This window comes from Pinus tabuliformis, chromosome X (assembly GCF_031772625.1).
Source record: "Pinus tabuliformis cultivar Carrire ecotype Pingquan chromosome X, CPIR1, whole genome shotgun sequence".
Classification (NCBI taxonomy): Eukaryota; Viridiplantae; Streptophyta; class Pinopsida; order Pinales; family Pinaceae; genus Pinus; species Pinus tabuliformis.
This window is the reverse complement of record NC_142308.1, coordinates 1141492046-1141511211: the sequence shown is the minus strand read 5'-3', so window position 1 is coordinate 1141511211 and position 19166 is coordinate 1141492046. Positions and strand designations below refer to the sequence as shown.

Genomic DNA, 19166 nt, shown 5'->3' with positions numbered 1-19166 from the left:
TTCTATCAGTCATTAAAAGGCCACCAACATGTTCACCCACCTTCAATATTAGAGAGATGAATTCGACATGGACCACTTGAGCCATTTATTATAGACTGTGGATTTTGTAGTTATTCAAGTTGAGACACATTCATGAACAAAATTGGCTTACTTTGAATACAACATATGCTTCCATTGGCATATTACAAGTTCCAGACTTTGCAATTGCTATCATTTATACAAATGACCTTTGTGAAATTCAAGGGGCAGGTTTGAAATCACAAGAATGTATTCATCATTTTGGATTCATAGTCCAAGAACAATGGAATAAATCAATGAAAATCTATTTGTAGATACAAGCACACATATGATCCATGCAACACTTTGTTTGCATTGATAGAGTTAATGAACTTCTTGGGATCTTCTTACAACTGGTTATCTCACAAGACTACGAGTGCAATCAAAAAATTAAAGGGTTGTTGTTTACATTGTGATGCCAATTTGCCCTGGAGGTGTCCCTACCTATGTAGTTATGCATGAAATGCTTTTTTGTAAGCTACAAGGACTAGTCTAATCCTCACTTCCTATTTAGGCTTCCTACCAACCTAAACCTTCTACCTTTCTAATAAGGGTTCTACTCCTTTCTGAGTATTGAACCCACCTTTTCCATTTAAAAGCTATGAACATTAATAACACCAGAAAACACGCCTCTAAATAAATAGGATATCTTATATATCTTAGAATAGGCACAAAGTGGTCCCCTTCAGGGGTACTTGAGAAAATACTATTAGGAATAAAATACATTGAAGTTGTCTAAAACCCAGCCATGAAATGTATATAATTTTGTTATAATTGATTTTCAAGTGGAAAAACTCACAACTCTTTCAACTAAAACTTCAAATTCCATAAATTCTATACATAATTCTTAAAGAATTATCAATCACCTATACCTTTTGTGTTACATCGAAATGGAAAAGAGCTTAGCAAAAGGTTTAGAGTTTAAAATAATCAAACCCATTGTCAATAAAAGAGGACCATTTTAATAATCCTTTGTGTTCATAGCCAAAAGGCATTAATGTTTAAGAAATAATCTATTTCAGAAAGGCCTCACATTAATGATATGGCCTCGATCCAATAAGAGGAGCAATTCCTCTTGTTGTCTTTATAACAAATGTAACATAGTCATCATAATGTATTGTGTAGAGAGTGCTCTAGTAACGTGTGATGCTCTGGTAATCTCTCATATGCATATTAATAGAAATCATCTATGAGCCCCGCCATAGTTCTAAAACAAGAGTTGCCATTGCAAGTCATATATTGGACTATCAACTTCAAAAATCTTCCAATGTGAAATTCAAAAAGAACCTCTTAATTGCATATCAATACAAATCACCCATGAGCATTGTCCAGTGATTCTACTCATCATCCATGAGCACTGTCTAGTGATTCTACTCTAATTTGAAAGGACAGTAACGAAAGGCAATAAAGAGAAATAACCATAAATAGTGCATACTAAAGTAATCTATATGATACACATGCCAGAAACCCCTTGAACAAGCATTGACAAAAGGAATTGGGAAGCCAACAAACAAAACAAGCACAATCAGTTTACAATAACCATAAATAGTGCATATTAAAATAATATATATGATACACATGCCAAGAACCCCTCGAACAAGCATTGACAAAAAGAATTGGGACGTAGCCAACAAACAAACAAAAGCACAATCGGTTTTATACATGAGCCTGATTTTACAAACTGCTCGACAATATATATTACAACGAACTACATCACAGTTTTTTGGGGTTGACCACATATCATACTCTAACTACAAGGAATTGCAGGAACAACGCTTCAAATTAAAAACAAATCGTATGATTCATACTCTACAACCCTCTAAAACAATCATCAATAAAATGAACTCAACACAAAGAACTTGGACACAGTCCGCAGCCAAAATTCAAGTATAAGCTCCAACCAACTACATGATAGTTTTGTATTTTTGACATAATAAATGAGTTTGCATAACACCAAAGCAAACATTGATGGTTTCATCTTTTTGTTGCGTTGTTCTATCCATTGTGTGCACTCGCTCATTTGCAATCCCTTCCCTACATTAAAACAACTATCATTTGCAATCCCTTCCCTACATTAAAACAACTATCTTTTTCTAGTTCTCCAATTCCTATTAGCATCTACCTTATCTATCTTCACAAAAAAAAATCCTGACAAAAAATACTCGTAACAATAGCACAACTCAACTCTCAACATTCTAGGAACTTGCATGGATATTTTGTTTTCATGAAAAAATAAGAAGCCCCTTTGCCTTTCCATCCCTTAAGGTTATGAATAATATACCTATGAAATGGAAATAAATCTCAATTAAATATGAGTTGAAAGAATTGATTCATGATCATGCAAATTTAGTTTTTTCCTTCCATATATCCAAAAGAATTTCATGAGTAATAGAAAATATGTTAAACCCTATGAACATTTCATCAATTGAGATTTTTTGCCTAACCGTATAGAAGCATCTACTATAGGGTGACTGAGCACAAGAACATTATATCTACTTAGTGTGTGCCAAGAACATTATATCCATTTGATGTGAGCCACAAAAAAAAGGACAAGGGTGACTGCGCACAAGCACATTATATCCATTTGGTGTGTGCCATGAGACAAAGTTAGGTATGCTATAAAGCAGGGCATAACAAGTGGAGAAGAGAAAACAATGGATAATAAAACAAAATATCCCACAACAAACATGTAGATGGTATCAAAGCTTCCAAAGCTTCTAGTTGAACGCTTTTAAATTTCACTAGTTGAATGCTAAGCATATTCTAATAACAATGACCTTATCCGATTGCTTCCCAGCGAAACAACAACAAAAATCTGCCAGTTTACAATAAGATATCCACTCATGAATTTTCTCCATGTAATTAAAGCGGCTAGAATCCATATTATTAAAGCAGCTGGAATTCATGAATTCCCATGTACTTAGTTACAAACGCTATTAAGCTAAGCATAATTAATGTTTTCTCAATTGAATCACTTCTACCTGAGCTGCAATTAATGTCAACCCAAAAATGTTGATTCAGTTTATAAATATGATATTCCCCTGGGTCTGACAAAGGTTCCGCATAAACCAGGTTTGTCTGAATGCACATGAACACAAGAAAAACAATTCATGTGGTACATAGAAGGCTTTAAAAATACACTAAGAAACCCTCGGAAAGAACATTCATGAAATATGCTCCAATGATGGGCTTTCAAATTTTACACCACCTAGAAAAAAAATATAGTGACCAGGACTACACCTACATACTCATTTACGTATGATTTACAGTTGCTTAACCTCCATCTACAGTGCTGAACAATATTTGATGAAAATTACAATCTTGATAGAATGCCTCAAAAACTGGAACACAAGTGAGGCATTTCACTGCCAAGACGCGCTACCATTATTCATGGTATTCATGTAAATAAATAGTCGGTAGACACAAAGTAGTACAGTATACTTCAAATTGTTCTTATGTCCCCATTGAACTACCTTGAGGGTGGTTCCAAACCTTGGTTACTTAATGTTGGATTTGATCAGAAAGTTCCATTATCTGGGGGAGGTCCAACACCCCATTTCCCTTCTGACTCTTAAGGCTCAATAACATGAACTCCTCCATCTGTCATTCCAAGAGAAAATTGATTCGGTTCGGATGGATTGATGCAACGACTAGAGGATAGGCGTTACTGCTGCATAAATAACAAAACAACAAATTAAATCATAATATGCCTTTTCAAAAGCCAAATCTGAAAAATACAGGTGTCAACCTTGATAGAATGAAAAAGCCCATTTACCTGTTCATTATCGATGGTAAATATGCAGAAGGTGCAATGCGACAGTGAGGCCTCGAGCTTTCTGCATCAAACACTCCCACTGCACCATCACACACTTCCACAGCACCATCACAGAAGCTCGCATAAACTAGGACGCTGTCACATAAGTATATGGCATTTGAAATAGGAGCAGAGAGGGAATCATGAAGAGACCACTGCAATGCAACCATGTAACAAGGTTATCCAATCAGATACAGAAGGTAAGTAACATTATATGACTATATGTTTGAATTCAAGACTGCTTACAAGTACTTACATAGCGCAAGCGGTTCAACTTGGAAGCATCATATATAGCAAGCTGGCACTCAGCACAAGAAGTGAATTTGATCATTATGAAACTGATGATCTTCCTGGCTGTACTGGTACAACTTTTGACTTTTGCTTGTCCCACCCATCCATGCCCCAGAGTGATAACTGCCGAAAGACGTGGTTGTGAGTACAGGAACATTTCTACTCGGTAGATTTGTGTAAACTTTAAAGTGAACGTCACAGAGTCAAACTATATTTAATAATAAAAGACACCATATACCTATACCTGGGCATCCGCTCTAGAAGATACCAACACATTCAAAACAATTGAAAAAGCCAGGCCTATGATTTTCTTTTGGTAACCCCTTGAGCTTTGTTTTCACCTGTAAAAGGTCATTTTTGGTAAAAGGGCACAATGAAGAAAATGATAAGAACTTAAATTTCCGAGATACATTCACAGGCAACAACTCATCAACTTGAACATTCCATACATTGTATATTTGAATTGATGAATCCTCCATGCCAATTGCAAAGATGTTATTTGTTCTGAGGGTGGAAAGCCAGAAAATTGGCTGCAGGTGGCACGAAAGTTGTCATGACCTGCAATGAATTACTAATTAGCATGCCATGAAACCAATGATTCAGATAAATTGGGAGCCTCTGAATTCTTAGCATATAGTGGGTAACATTACACAAGAATCTTCTAGAGTGATCCTGAACTATAGCTTCCTCCTTGGAAAAGGAGGCATTGTAAAAGACAAACTCTAACACCACATAATTTGAAAGTTGAAAAGCACAACAGTTATATTCACAGATGAGATGTTAGAAAATAAACCCCTAAGCAGACAAGCAAAACTGAAATTATATATATCATCGGAAACATTAAAATGAGACTGGTCTTTAGGTAGAAGGTTCTCTTACCTTAAATGTCATCATATTGAATAAGGAGACCTTGCCACCGGAAGTAGACATCACATAGGAATCATTCTTAGACAAAGCTATACAAGCAGCGGCTTCTTCTGGATTTGTATAACCAATGTCATTATTCATAAAAACACCACTAGCTGGCTGCCACATCTGTGGTGGAATACTCGCTGCAGACTGTGGAATAAAATACTGACTCTTAGTTCATCGTCAATCATTACTACATAAAATAGAGCTGCAAATTATATACCCAAAAGTATAACAAACAAATAAATAAATAAAACAAGCTAAAATAAAAAGAAAGCAAACAACTACTAAAGAACCCCACCTTTCCAGATGGATTCCAGTCACTCCGCTGCCATTTCCATAGCTTATGGAGAGCATTGGATGCCAGTGCTAAAACAGCAAGTCCGGAATTGGTGTATATCAGTTTTACTACCTGCAAAATTTAGCACATTACTTGTTTGGATCAATATCGACAGAATTTGTAGCAGATAAAATTGTATTGTATGTCAACCTTTAGTGTTTTCTATATTAGAAGGATGATTGCATACCTTGTTTGCATGCATTGTGTTAGCACATTACTTGTTTGGATCAATATCGACAGAATTTGTAGCAGATAAAATTGTATTGTATGTCAACCTTTAGTGTTTTCTATATTAGAAGGATGATTGCATACCTTGTTTGCATGCATTGTGTCAGGCAACTTGAGAGACCTACACTGACCCAAATTAGTGATCTTCAACTTCCAGTTCTTCCTCTTGTCTGTAACCTCATCTAGAAGCCTTTGGTTTATCCTCTGGTGTCCAACTGCTGTCTATGCTACCTTGCACACATGTTGTCTTGAGTGTCGGATAATTGTAAGAATCCATTGATCATATCATGCTATTCCTATAAAAAATATGCCAAAATAATGGCTAATAGAGCATTTGAAAGGGAAAAACAAATTCCTATGCTATATGGAAACTTGAAAGCAAAAATATATGTAATCTGGAGTGAAAGTTTAGACACTGATAAGATATATGTGAAAAACCAAACTGAATATGGCTGGACAAATATTGTAGACTCTAAAGAAATAATTCTAGGAGAAAGTTCTTACAAAATTGGTCATTGACACTGCAGGTGGAAGTCACTCTGAATGTTCTATAGCACCGGGAAGGGAACCAGGAGCAGCGACTACAGGAGGCATGATGTTCGCAATTGAAGTCTGCATATTAAAAATTAATTATCAGTGCATGTACATAGTAAATGTTCATGGAAGCAATTTATATTTGCTGTCATTGTCTCTGGTGGCCACCCTCGTTCCCTCAAAGGATCTACTCTCCAGCATGTGAATTAAGGGAAGTCCCTCTGCATTGGCTAAGATCTTTTTGCTATGTCATTAGTTGTGACTGCCAACAGGGAACCATCTTTACTGGAACGAAGAGGAGAACTAGCCTGAAACTTTTTGGAAAATAACACAAGATTATAGTATTATACATTGAGATGTGATCAAGAAAAACATTTTTTCTCAAAATCATTATATCTCAAACTCTAAAACTAAGCCATCCTCGTCTTCAAAAATAACTTATTACCGAACTACCCTCAACATCAATTGTTGTCAGGATCTTGGTGTTATCCATGTCCTAGAACTTTATTTGAAATTCATCATCAGCTGCCAAGAATGTATTCATGGTTGTATCAAATTGCACAACACCTAAGGAACACTTCCTAAAACTAGAATATGCCCACTTGATAGTTCCCTTTCATTCCACTCAACCAGGTACGAATCACCATCTTTACTTGTTTTACAGGAGAACAGCCTAATAACAAATGCAAATAATTAAGAAAGGGCGTTGTCTTGACATAGTACATATAGAAAATTGAAGAAAGTAAAACTCAGATCCACATGAAGACGCTTTATAAACTAAACACCATTCCAAGTTTAACATTTTACCTTGTTCCATCAGCACTGCAAGCCATTGTAGTGCACCAGAGGCCAGGAGCATTATAGTCCACCCAAGATCCCACAAGATCATTCAACCAGGCTTTGATCTTTCCAACAATAGCCGTAGAAAAAATAAACTGCATACAAACAAAGAGTCATAATCCATCTATCTTTAGTGCAATTAAGTATTTCTCATATGGGAAAAAATTCACAGGAAACCAAGCATCAAACAAAAATAAAATATGCAATGTAAAACTTCAAAACAACTAGAATTTAATACTACTCAACTGCAATGCACATAAATTTTTCAGGCTTCGAGGAACAAAGTAGCTGAATATTTTCTTTCTGGTGAGGACAAACAGAATAGACAGGTGCTTCATGACCTTCACATGTGTACTGCTACTGCATCCCACACCTACAAGCACACAATTCTTTTTCATATACAGAGAAAGTAAACGAAAACTATTGAAATGAGTCTTGACATGTAATTATGCATAGCTGGGAAGTAGAGGGTGTGAAAAAGCAATATCATTTACACCACTAACATGTGTGTCAATCTGTATAAATTATATCAAAGCTAATAAATTATATTTTCATCACAAACTTAATTTTACAGACCTACAAGCGTGTATAGGTTGGTCTTTAAGCATGTAACCAAACCTCTAGATGTTGTCTCAAATCACCGGCCACGATATAAGAATATATGTGAATGATATGCTTGGAAAACGCAACTCCTATAACACAATGCAGGCACGTCAGTATCCGAATAGAGGGAATATCACACCATTGTATTGGTGCACAACCAACCAAAAGGAGACCAGAGACGTGTAGATGGCATTATTACAAATCACTCACCTTGTTGTATAGACGAGGAAATGATATCAAAACATCTTATTAAAAAAGACAGATTAATTTACCAAGGACTGCCCCATCTGGGCTCCAAATAAAACGATTCACTGACACAGCTGGATCTTTCACAAGACCAGCCTATTAAAACATAAAAAAACATGTATAAGAGTTTATCTAAGGCCTGTGCTAATGATCAAATCCAGTAAACTCTAAAATCTTTTCAAGATCAATTCATAGATGTACAATTTCCACAATTTAAATTACAGAACTAATTTAGGAAAAAAGCATCTACAAGCATTGGAATCAAACCAACCAAAATTTCCCAAACCTTAAAGGTCCTGTAAGCTTTTCAAGATCAATTCATAGATGTACAATTTCCACAATTTAAATTACTTAACTACTTCAGGAAAAAATCATCTACCAGCATTGGAATCGAATGGACCAAAATTTCCCAAATCTTAAAGGTCCTGTAAGCTAATATTTCTCGAGATGCCACTGCCCAAATTGCGAAGTCACCAACTTTTGTTCCAACTGATCGATAAAGCCAGCAAATTTGGATCACTAGCCTGTGTGAACATACTTATAAAGATAAAAGGTACAATTTCCAGATTGACTTTAGGAATTTATTTGAATGAAAAATTGTATTGAATGGAATTTGAAATCACCTAGCAGAATTGTTTGTTGCAAAGGATGGAAATCTATACTCGTAACATTTGAACCCTGATTGAGAATTCTTGCCACAGTCTTTGGCAGGTCATCTTGTGAGTACATATTAAGAGGATGAGTTGGGCCTGGGTAGGTCACCTACAATTAGAAAGTAAGCAATCATAGTTTGTAGAAAAGCAATGCCCCGTAGAAGAGCTAACAAATCCTACTCAAAACCGATCACATACAACAGTCAATGGACCTGGTAGAAAAGCCAAGAAACTTGAAAAAACAAAAAGTAAAAGAGTATTTAGCATTAAGTTGTGACTCAATTAAGAGAAATGAACACATGGACTGCAGACATAATTTCAATCCATCATATAATCAAATATCAATCTTAATTAATGCTCTGTATGTACCTCCTTGGACTGACCACCCTGGCTGTGCTTCATGAGGTGTTCAGAATCGGCAGATTGATAGTCTACAAGAGTAGCATTTGAGGGTGGAGTCCTAGGGCGTATTAGAAAAGCAGTTGATGCCATTCACAGAATAAGTAGTCAAAAAGGCTCTATTTGGAAAACTTGTGTTATAGAACAAAATATATATATATATATATTTCTGACAATATATGAACAGAGAGGGCCAACTAAATCATCCCACTTCAAAGGACACTGGTCCAGCAAAGTGTGGAGCACCAGGATTAGGATTTGTCACCCATCCCGAAAGACTGCCAGAAGAGGCACCAGTAGGCTGGAAAGGCTGAAATAGAAGACGCAATATGCAATATAATAGATAGAAGATGCCGAAAAAACATCCTAAACTGACTCAATAAAGTATTGCTAAGAATTGTCAACTTATCACCCTTCTAATCATCAAATGATAAAGGTCATATGTAGCCTCTCTCTACAAAGTCATGTAGCTGATCTTTCCGATTGTAAGTTGCAACAGAGTAGATCAAGTTGTGGCATTTTTCATGTTGGTATTTATACTATATTGTGCAATGTGAAGCCAAGTCTTTTTGTTAGGATGCAGCTCTTGTGAAGGTAATAATGTGCATGTCATCAATTTGGATAGGTTGTGAGGTAAACGATGTAGTCTAGGAATGAATAACATATATTGCAGGAGAAACAATTTCGTTGTTGCATTTACTGTTCATTAGTTAGCACTACAAATACTCAGTGACATTTCCATGAAAACTTCTCTGTACCTATCCCAGTATCTATTGGAGGCAACTAAGACTTTCATGGAAAAAAATCCTATGGCCAAAAAACTAAACAACAAACCAATGATGGTGAAAGCATGGAAGGACATCCCAAAATACATCTCATGGAAAATATGGTCGGGAATCATGCCCTCTTTCAAAATAAAGCACCCAAACCCAAGATAGTGGCGGACCAGGAAAGAGCTCTTCTAAATGAGAAAATACTATGGTACTTGCTTGTGGACAAAGTTACAAATAACAAAAAAATGTCGGGAATTTAGAAATCATAAAGTCACAAGTGAGAAGATAATTGATTGGTTTTGCAAAGTGTTTTGGAAATAAGCCTATAAGTGACAAGTGAGAAGATAAATGATAGGGTTTGCAAAGTGTTTTAAAAATAAGGCTATTTAGGAAACCGTATTTATCACATTTAAGTCTACAGCTACAAAGAAAAACAATTATTAGCAGAAAACTATGTTCAAAGAAGCAAATGCTTATGGATAATGTTATATGTTGCCAGTAATCTTTATTCTTTTCTGTAAACGCATTCTGATAAAGATCTAGCTCTATAAAGAATTTGTAAGACAACAATCAAAATCGCATCGTTGAAAGTAGTTAAAAAGGCAATGACAATAAAGTGGAAAACACAAACTATCGAAAATTTGATAACACCCTTGAAATGAGTTAAAAAGATGACAAATAATAAAATGAAAAACACAAAATGTTGGAAAATTTAGATGGAGTATTTAATAATTGTGAGTAGATGCAGTTTTTTTCAAAGGTAGATGGAAATGGAAATAGCTAAAAAAAAATGGTTACAAAACCAACTCAAGCAATGTTGGAGAGCAGGATTTCAATTCAGACCCATTAAAATATCCATAAAATCACTCAGTAGAATGCACATCAACCTCATAAAACCAGTGAAAAGTCAACCACATAAAACCAGTGAACAATCAAAAATAACTCTTGGAACTCAAAGGTGAGAGTTTGAGACCAACTAAAAGCCAGGCATCAGACTTGCTACTACCAAGTCCAAGTTGAACTTAGTGGCAACAAAAGTTTTCACTCAAAACTATGAGCACTAATTTTATGTGAGAAATTTAAACTTGAAGCAAAAACAGACAGCGTTTTTATACAGCTTTACAATCTTAGAAGCAATGGAACCATAATTAATTTTTAAACTCAGTAAAATGGAATCAATTAGCCCATTGATTCTAGTATTCTTGACAAGTGAATTGTTTCTAAAGGTATTATCAATCACCTATACCTTTTGTGTTACATAGAAATGGAAAAGAGCTTAGCAAAAGGTTTAGAGTTTAAAATAATGAAACCCATTGCCAGTAAAAGAGGACCATTTTAATAATCCTTTGTGTTCATAGCCAAAAGGCATTAATGTTTAAGAAATAATCTATTTCAGAACGAAGGCCTCACATTAATGATATGGCCCCAATCCAATAAGAGGAGCAATTCCTCTTGTTGTCTTTACAAATGTAACATAGTCATTATAATGTATGGTGTAGAGAGTGCTCTAGTAACGTGTGATGCTCTGGTAATCTCTCATATGCATATTAATAGAAATCATCTATGAGCCCCACCATAGTTCTAAAACAAGAGTTGCCATTGCAAGTCATATATTGGACTATCAACTTCAAAAATATTCCAATGTGAAATTCAAAAAGAACCTCTTAATTGCATATCAATACAAATCACCCATGAGCATTGTCCAGTGATTCTACTCATCATCCACGAGCATTGTCTAGTGATTCTACTCTAATTTGAAAGGACAGTAACCAAAGGCAATAAAGAGAAATAACCATAAATAGTGCATACTAAAGTAATCTATATGATACACATGCCAAAAACCCCTCGAACAAGCATTGACAAAAAGAATTTGGAAGCCAACAAACAAAACAAGCACAATCAATTTACAATAACCATAAATATTGCATATTAAAATAATATATATGATACACATGCCAAGAATCCCTCAAGCCAAGAACCCTTGAACAAGCATTCTGGATAGCTTGAGGTAGCCATGTGCTTAAAGGTTGATATTTTTACACCAAAAGGCCTAGTAGTTCTAAAATATTAGGTAAGATACCAGAGAGCGATGTTGTCTCATGGAATGCAATTATTGCAGGATGTGCACAAAATGAAGATGGCGAAAATGCCCTGAAACTCTTTTGCCAAATGCTACTAGCTAGCATGAAACCAAACGAATTCACTTTTCCCAGTGTTGTCAGTGGATGTGCCAGCTTAGGAGCCTTAAAAGAAAGCAAGGAGGTTCATGCCCATGTCATCAAAACAAGATTCTTCTTAGATATCTCTATATGGAATGCCTTTGTTACTTTGTATGCAAACTGTGGGATAATAACTAATGCTCTGCAACTATTTGACGTCATGCCTAAAAGGGATGAATCCTCATGGAATGCAATAATTGGGGGATGCTCCCATAATGGGCTTGCCGAAGAGACAATGAAGTTCTTTAGCCAAATGCTACGTGTTGGCTTCAAACCAAGTGAAAAAACCCTCACAATTGTCCTCTAAGCATGTGCCATGTATGCTACATGCAGCAGTAGAACAGGGGGAGAGGATACATGCCCACATCATTAAAACTGGATTTGAACTGCCTCTTTCAGTGGGGAGTTTGCTTATTACAAAAAAATTAAGTGAAAAACGCAGATTTTAATATCAAACAAGGGCTTTATGATGGTAGTAAGGAAACTCACGAAATAAGAACAAAATGTACAAAGCCTAGCAACCAAAATAAGAATCACAAATGCTTGCTACCACACAAAATTAAGACAAACGTGGGGCTTAGATTCCCCAATATAGTTATATTAGCGCCGAAATTAAAGAGATCATACATTTAACATGGTTAAATTGTCGAAGAATCTAGGGCAATTAGGTGTAAAGTGATTCTTCGTGACCAGATAACAATTTGTGAAGTCTTTTTACAATTTGTCTTTGTTAGCTTAATATTCTTCTTTGCTTATTAATGCATGTGTGTGTGCTTCATCAAACTACTATCAAAACATAAAACAGGAACACAAGATGTTGGCTCTCTGCCTGGGCCAAAACCTCTCTTCTCTTGAGAGGAAAACCCTTTAGTAAGTTGTCTCTTTAGGAGCTTCTTTCTTGATCAATGTCAAACCTTAGACCCTAAAAATATCCTCCAAGCACAAGCCAAGTCCTCCCTTCTTCCAGCACTTTGTTTTCCCGACACTTCGTCCTCCTACTTCCTTCGGCAACTAGTGATAGAACTTGCTTATGTGAGCTTCTAGATGAGGTGTTCCTTATTTAATTCTTGGTGATGTCCTTTGCTTATGGAGACACCCTTTTCTTGCTCCAACGAAATACTTCTTGAGATATATATGCAAACTGATATGACTGTACAGCAGCCCTAAATTCTCGCATGTGTGATAGGTTAGCTTGTAGTTTAGGCTCCTTTTATCTTCGCTTGAGAGAGAAGCCTTGTAGGCCTAAGATCTAGCCCAAACAAAGATGGCTACTTGACTGAAATGTTACTGCTCTTATACTTGCATATAGTCCTCCTTGTTCTTCGCGCGTGTGATTGTTTCTAGCCCTAGAAACAATCCATAACTTCACTCTTCTTTCCTTTCTTCGTTGTTGCACTTGGAGACCCTTAGACTATCCTTTTGTTACCCTTCTCTCATTCTCTATCTCACAGATTTCAAAGATGATTCACTTCTACATTGAGGAGGTCTACTGGCTCCTTATATAGGAGTCTGTCTCCTTCTTTTGAGCCGACTTGAGGCCGACTTGTTTATTTATTTACCATTTTGCTGCTTGAAGTCTTTCGTCGCAAGGAGATGACTTTGACTTTTCTTGGAGGTATTCCTTTTGACTCTAGTACAATTATATGCATAGTGTAACATGCCTTTAAGGTCTTCAACATTTTATTTTGACTATTTAACTTACCTATAGCACTTAATCATGTGCTTGACCTATTTCAATGAGCAAGAAACTCATTGACATATATTATAAAAAATAATATCTCTTATCTTGAATAAATACAAATATCAAAAGTACATTTATGAAGACCGAACCTAGTTACATTTCCTTCAACATCAATTAGCTTCTCAAGTTGTCCCTTAGTGCCACTTCAATGAATCCATATATACAAAGGCAAAATGAGTATGACCAATGGACGGGGCTAAAGATAGCAATGGTATATGGGAAGGGTGACCAATGATGGGGAAAGGTGAGGTAGGTAGTATCCATGTCTTTGATCTCTTGCTCAACATGCATGCAGTGGAACATTTACAGTCAAGGGAACAAGATACAAGGAACCAAGGTCCCAACCCTCCAAAGCAATTAAAGTTTGGATGAAGCATTGGTTGCTACAAGAACAAATCTTGGTCCTACACATGGCAAGATATAACAATAATTCATTCCTATTTTCAAAAATAATTGCAACAAATGAAAATATTCATTTATATTTTTATATCTTTACAAGAAGATAAAGCACATATAATGTTCCAAAAGCTTAACACTTGTGTTTTTTTGTTAGTTTTAGAGAAGCTTTAGTGCTTAGTCATATCATGTTTCTGTAAGCCCCAAAACCTTCCAAAGGCTAATGTGCGAGCCCTTATGGAAAAATATAGAACATAGTGAATAAAGTCTTTACAATTCCATAGTTTACCACTAGTGTGTTTTCTTTTCATCCTCAAGTTTCTCTTAACATGGTTTCTTCTCTTCTATGGCCAATGCTTTCCATTTAGTTCTCGAAATGGCTCCCTTATCCTTGAAAATGGTATTCGGATTCTCATATTTCACCTATTGGTGGTATAACATAGTGAATTGGAGCATATAATTAAAATGAACATTCTTAAAAAAAAACATGGGAAGCATTCATATAATAGAAATCAATGTCTTTCTTATAGAAGTAAATCAGAAGGGCATCAAATATTTTGTTCGGTTTACAATAGACTAAAGCATTATATGACATTGGGGATACGCATTTTTTCTATGTGCATGTGATGATAAGATGGAGCATTGAAGTTGTTAAGGAATCCAAATTCCTTTCGGGCCTAATATCGTAAGAAACACGATCAATCATAAGGGCACCACTCTCTAAAATTTTTTGAGTTGATTCCCTTTAGAAGAAAAACAATTAACATTTGGTTTCCTATCTTCTTTATAGGAGGGAGTCTATCAAGCATTTATCCTGATGGAAAGGTAATTGTTTCAAGAATTTTAAGCGTCATCAAAAGAAGGATTATTCTCCTCATCGCTTCATCTTAATCTTGCTGAAAACCAAGATATGAAAAGTAAGGAATGGCTACGTGCAAATGCTTCACTAACAAAATAGGGAATTAGAAGCAATGAGTGTGTTAGCCCTGAGGTGCAGCGCTGATGTTTTAAAGGTCAAATGAGGATTCGGGCTGCTTTGTTGTTCTTAAAAGGGTCCCACATGGGCCATTATTTCTCTTCTTCCCTTACCCCCGCTCACACTTTACCCTTTCTCTTTCCTACCTTAACCTTCACACCCCGACAAATTGCTCTTTGGCCTTAGCCCCAAGCGTAATAGCCAAAATCCTCATAAAACCTCACCCATATGCCTTACACACCTATAGCACATTTCCCGAAGACATCTCGTACCTTCACCGCATCTTCGTCGTTGATTTTTCCCCGCCAATCTAATGGTCCATGTCCCATCTGATACACCAACTCGTTCGACACTCCTCCGCTGTTAGATCACCCCCACCAGATCTAACGGTCAGCGCCTATATCGCGCGGACAACAAGCGCGAGAAGTACCTGCCCGATGTGGGCGGTTTTTCTTTTTCCCTGCTGCTACGTGTCATCCCGTGAATGGCATAGGGCGAGTTCTGACACTTACCGCTTATCGCCCGATGCCCGCGCGATAAAAACCATTACTACTCAAATAAAACCACCCCGCGCATTATCGCCTGCACATCTCTGTCACCTAATAACCATCTGATCTGCTCGCCTGAAGATCTAACGGCCCGGACATGTTCCGCTCCCACCATGACTGCTAGCCTCCAAAAAACGATCTCCGCCACACATCTCCCTTGATCCGACGACCATCATTCGCGATCATTCACGACCGTCCATCTGCCCATGCACTCCATACCCCACATCCTGTCTGTTACTCGAAGAGGAAGATGGCCGACTCTGTCAGTCTGGCGACAATCCGAACATGAAATTGAATTAAAAGAAGAGAATGGCCGGAGGAGAAAAGGACACAGCACGACTCAACAACTGAATTAAACAATCATGGAACTCCACTGCCATGATCAATCCGACTACCCGAAGGACAGCACGGTACCAGAACCGATCAGGATTTCGTAGTAGAGAAAGCAACTACGTTCAAAGATGCTATCAAACAGTTAATGGTAGTTGGTGGTCAATTAAGACACAACTCTTGGGGAAAACCAGTTCGAGAGCTCTTCTTTATTTCTGAAAATGCCTTTTTCACAGTGAGAAATATTCAGCAAAAAAATCAACAAGCAAATTTACAACTTATCTCTTTTCCCATGCCTCACAGCAAACTGGAAATTACAGCAAACAGGACAGCAATAAATGCTGTACGGCCTCCTCGATTTTCATGCCCACTTTCAGCATTAAATGTTGTTGTACGGCCAGCATTAAATGCATTGTACGACCCTCGTTTTGCTTGTAGAAAAATCAGCAAACTGCTCCTCGATTTTTGTGCAAACCACTCCTCGAAAATCATGCCAAAATATGCCTTTCACTGTGTTGAATCAGTTGTACAAATCTGCTCAACTACTGCCTTGGAATGTGTGCCAAGCTGCTGTCTCCTTCTCCTCCCTGCTCAGAAATCTCTCTTGCTCTCTTGCTCTCCTTCTCCCAATCTGCTCATGAAAGAATGAATGACCTTTTCCTCCTTTTCCTCCTTTAATCTAACCCCAAGTGACTTTTGGGTGATCCAAGTGACTTTTGGGTGATCCAATGGCTGAAATAGATTGAGATCTAAGGCTGAGATTAAATGCTCATTTAAATCTCACTTTTTATTTTTTAATTCACCCCACTTTAATAAAGACCCACTTAGTCATTTATTTCCAAAGTCACTTTTTCTTTCTAATTTTTCATTGACTTTATAAAAGTCACTTTAAAATTAGACTTAATAACTTTATCACTTAAAGTCACTTTTAAATTAGATTTAACTTTATAAAAATTATAAAGTTACTTTAGGAGAAAAATTAAATTCTTTTGGACACTTTTCCCTAGGCCAAAGATCAAAGCCTTAAGGAACCACCTGTCCTCCGGTACCAAATTTCAACACTCCCTCTTACCGAGGAAGGTGTTCCTCACCACACCCATCTTGTCTCTGAAGTAGACATGCTTGCCCCGTGGTAAGGCTTTGGTAAGAAGATCTGCAACCTGCTCATCAGTGGAAATATACTCAAGCTTCACAACTCCCTTCTGAACATAGTCTCTGATGAAATGATATCTGATCCCGATATGCTTTGACCTGTCATGAAAAATTGGATTCTCCGTGAGTTTAATGCAACTCTGATTATCATAGTAAATCACTGAAGGTCTCAACGGCTTACCAAATAAGCCAAACAACATCTTGCGAAGCCAGATAGCCTCACAACTAGCTAGACTGGCTGCCATATACTCTGCTTCCGCTGAACTCAGTGCTACTGACTGCTGCTTCCGGCTGAACCATGACACTACTGCTGAACCCAACCCAAAACAACACCCTGAAGTGCTCTTCTTATCAGAAGCACAACCTGCCCAATCAGAATCAGTGTATCCTGCCAATCTCACTCCATCTCCCTGCTTGTAGTCCAGACCATAATCCACTGTCCCCTGCAAGTACTACAAAATGTGTTTTGCAGCCACCCAGTGAACCTTCCTAGGCTCACACATAAACTGACTCATCGTGTTGACTGCAAAACAGATATCTGGTCTAGTGTTGACCAAATCCATCAAGGAACCAATCAACTACCTGTACAATGTGGGATCCACCAACTCGGAATCCGAAGCATGAAGCTTCTTCCAGTTGGTGATCATCGGTGTTGACATGGGTCTACAATCCTCCATGTGGAATCTGCTAAGGATGTCCACAATATACTTCCCCTGCCCCAGGAAGAAATGCCCCTCCTCTTGCCACACCTCCAAGCCCAAAAAGTAATGCATCAAGCCAATGTCCTTCATCTCAAACTTCGTCGCAAGATCTCTCTTGCAGTGCTCTATGAGTCTCTCTGCACCTGTAATGACCAAGTCATCCACATACAACACCAGAATGAGAGGCTCCTCACCAATCACAATAAAGTAAAGGTTCGAATCTGGCTCACTCTTTGTGAAACCCATCCCCTGCAAATATGTATCTATCCCGGAGTACCAAGCTCTGGGAGCTTGCTTCAGGCCATAAAGGGCCTTCTTCAGTCTGCACACATGGGACTCCTTCCCATGCACCTCAAAGCCCTGTGGCTGCTAAATGTACACCTCCTCCTGTATGAAGCCACTGAGAAATGTGGTCTTCACATCCATCTGGTGGATCTTCCAACCCATCTCTGCTGCTATCGATATAATGGAGCGGATCAAAGTATATCGAGCCACGGGAGTGAAGGTCTCCTCATAATCAACTCCCTCTACTTGGGAGAACCCTCTAGCCACAAACCTTGCTTTGAATTTCTCAATGCTGCCATCTACAGCATGCTTTACCTTGTAAAGCCATCTGGAAGTAACCACAGATTTTCCCTCAGGCATCGGCACCACCTCCCAAACATCATTCTTCGTGATAGAAGAATACTCCTCCTGCATGGCCTCTCTCCAGACCTGCTGGCTAGCTGCCTCCTCATAGCTAGAAGGCTCAAAGTCAAGGATTTTGGTAACCATCGCCATATAGCTACAAAACCTCTCAGGTGGTCTACTCTCTCTTACCGGCATCTTCGACTCAGCAACAGATGAGGCATCTCTCAAGGTGTCCTGAAGCCACTTGGGCTTCCTCTTCTCTGAGCGCACTTCTCCCACCGGAGAATGAAACTCCTCCTCCTCATCATCATCAGGAGCCTGAACTCCTGACTATCTGTCTGCTGTCCTCCTGCCTACACCTAAACCTGTAGAAGCTGAGGTACCGTGTGAACTGTCCATCAGTGGACTCCCTAGTGAACTGCTCTGCATGCTGCCCGGAGCACCACCCCTCTGACTCAGTGAGCCACTGCTCACTGACGGACCTGACATCCTCATAGATGTACCTCCTGATCCTCCTGATCCCTGCGACTGACTCAACTGCTACTGAGGGTCTGGCTGATCCAGATACTCAACTCCCGTGACCTCCTAAAGGCCATGTCCTCCTCGAACTTCACATCCCGTCTGACAACAACTCTCCTCTGTGCAGGAATGTAAATCCAAAAGGCCTTTGAGGTCTCACTGTAGCCCACAAAGATACCCTTCTCTGCGGTGGGCTCTAGTTTGGTCCTCTTCTCCTTGGGTATATAGGAGTATGTAATGCATCCAAAGATATGAAAATGACCAATA

General features: G+C 38.0%; 1 pseudogene across 1 annotated transcript in view; it reads right to left on the bottom strand.

The window, feature by feature from the left end:
* Positions 1-2880: 2880 nt before the first annotated feature.
* LOC149143887 (protein TOPLESS-RELATED PROTEIN 2-like) overlaps positions 2881-19166 on the bottom strand; it is a 49286-nt pseudogene continuing 33000 nt past the window's right edge. Inside the window, exons 7-22 of the transcript XR_016263992.1 lie at positions 8486-8624; positions 8242-8351; positions 7889-7958; positions 7632-7705; positions 7310-7528; positions 6981-7116; positions 6619-6846; positions 6144-6481; positions 5724-5861; positions 5373-5483; positions 5042-5221; positions 4589-4720; positions 4407-4503; positions 4128-4285; positions 3833-4026; positions 2881-3727 (exon numbers count right to left, since the gene is read on the bottom strand). The product of XR_016263992.1 is annotated as a protein TOPLESS-RELATED PROTEIN 2-like (transcript). The remainder of the gene's footprint in view (positions 3728-3832; positions 4027-4127; positions 4286-4406; positions 4504-4588; positions 4721-5041; positions 5222-5372; positions 5484-5723; positions 5862-6143; positions 6482-6618; positions 6847-6980; positions 7117-7309; positions 7529-7631; positions 7706-7888; positions 7959-8241; positions 8352-8485; positions 8625-19166) is intronic.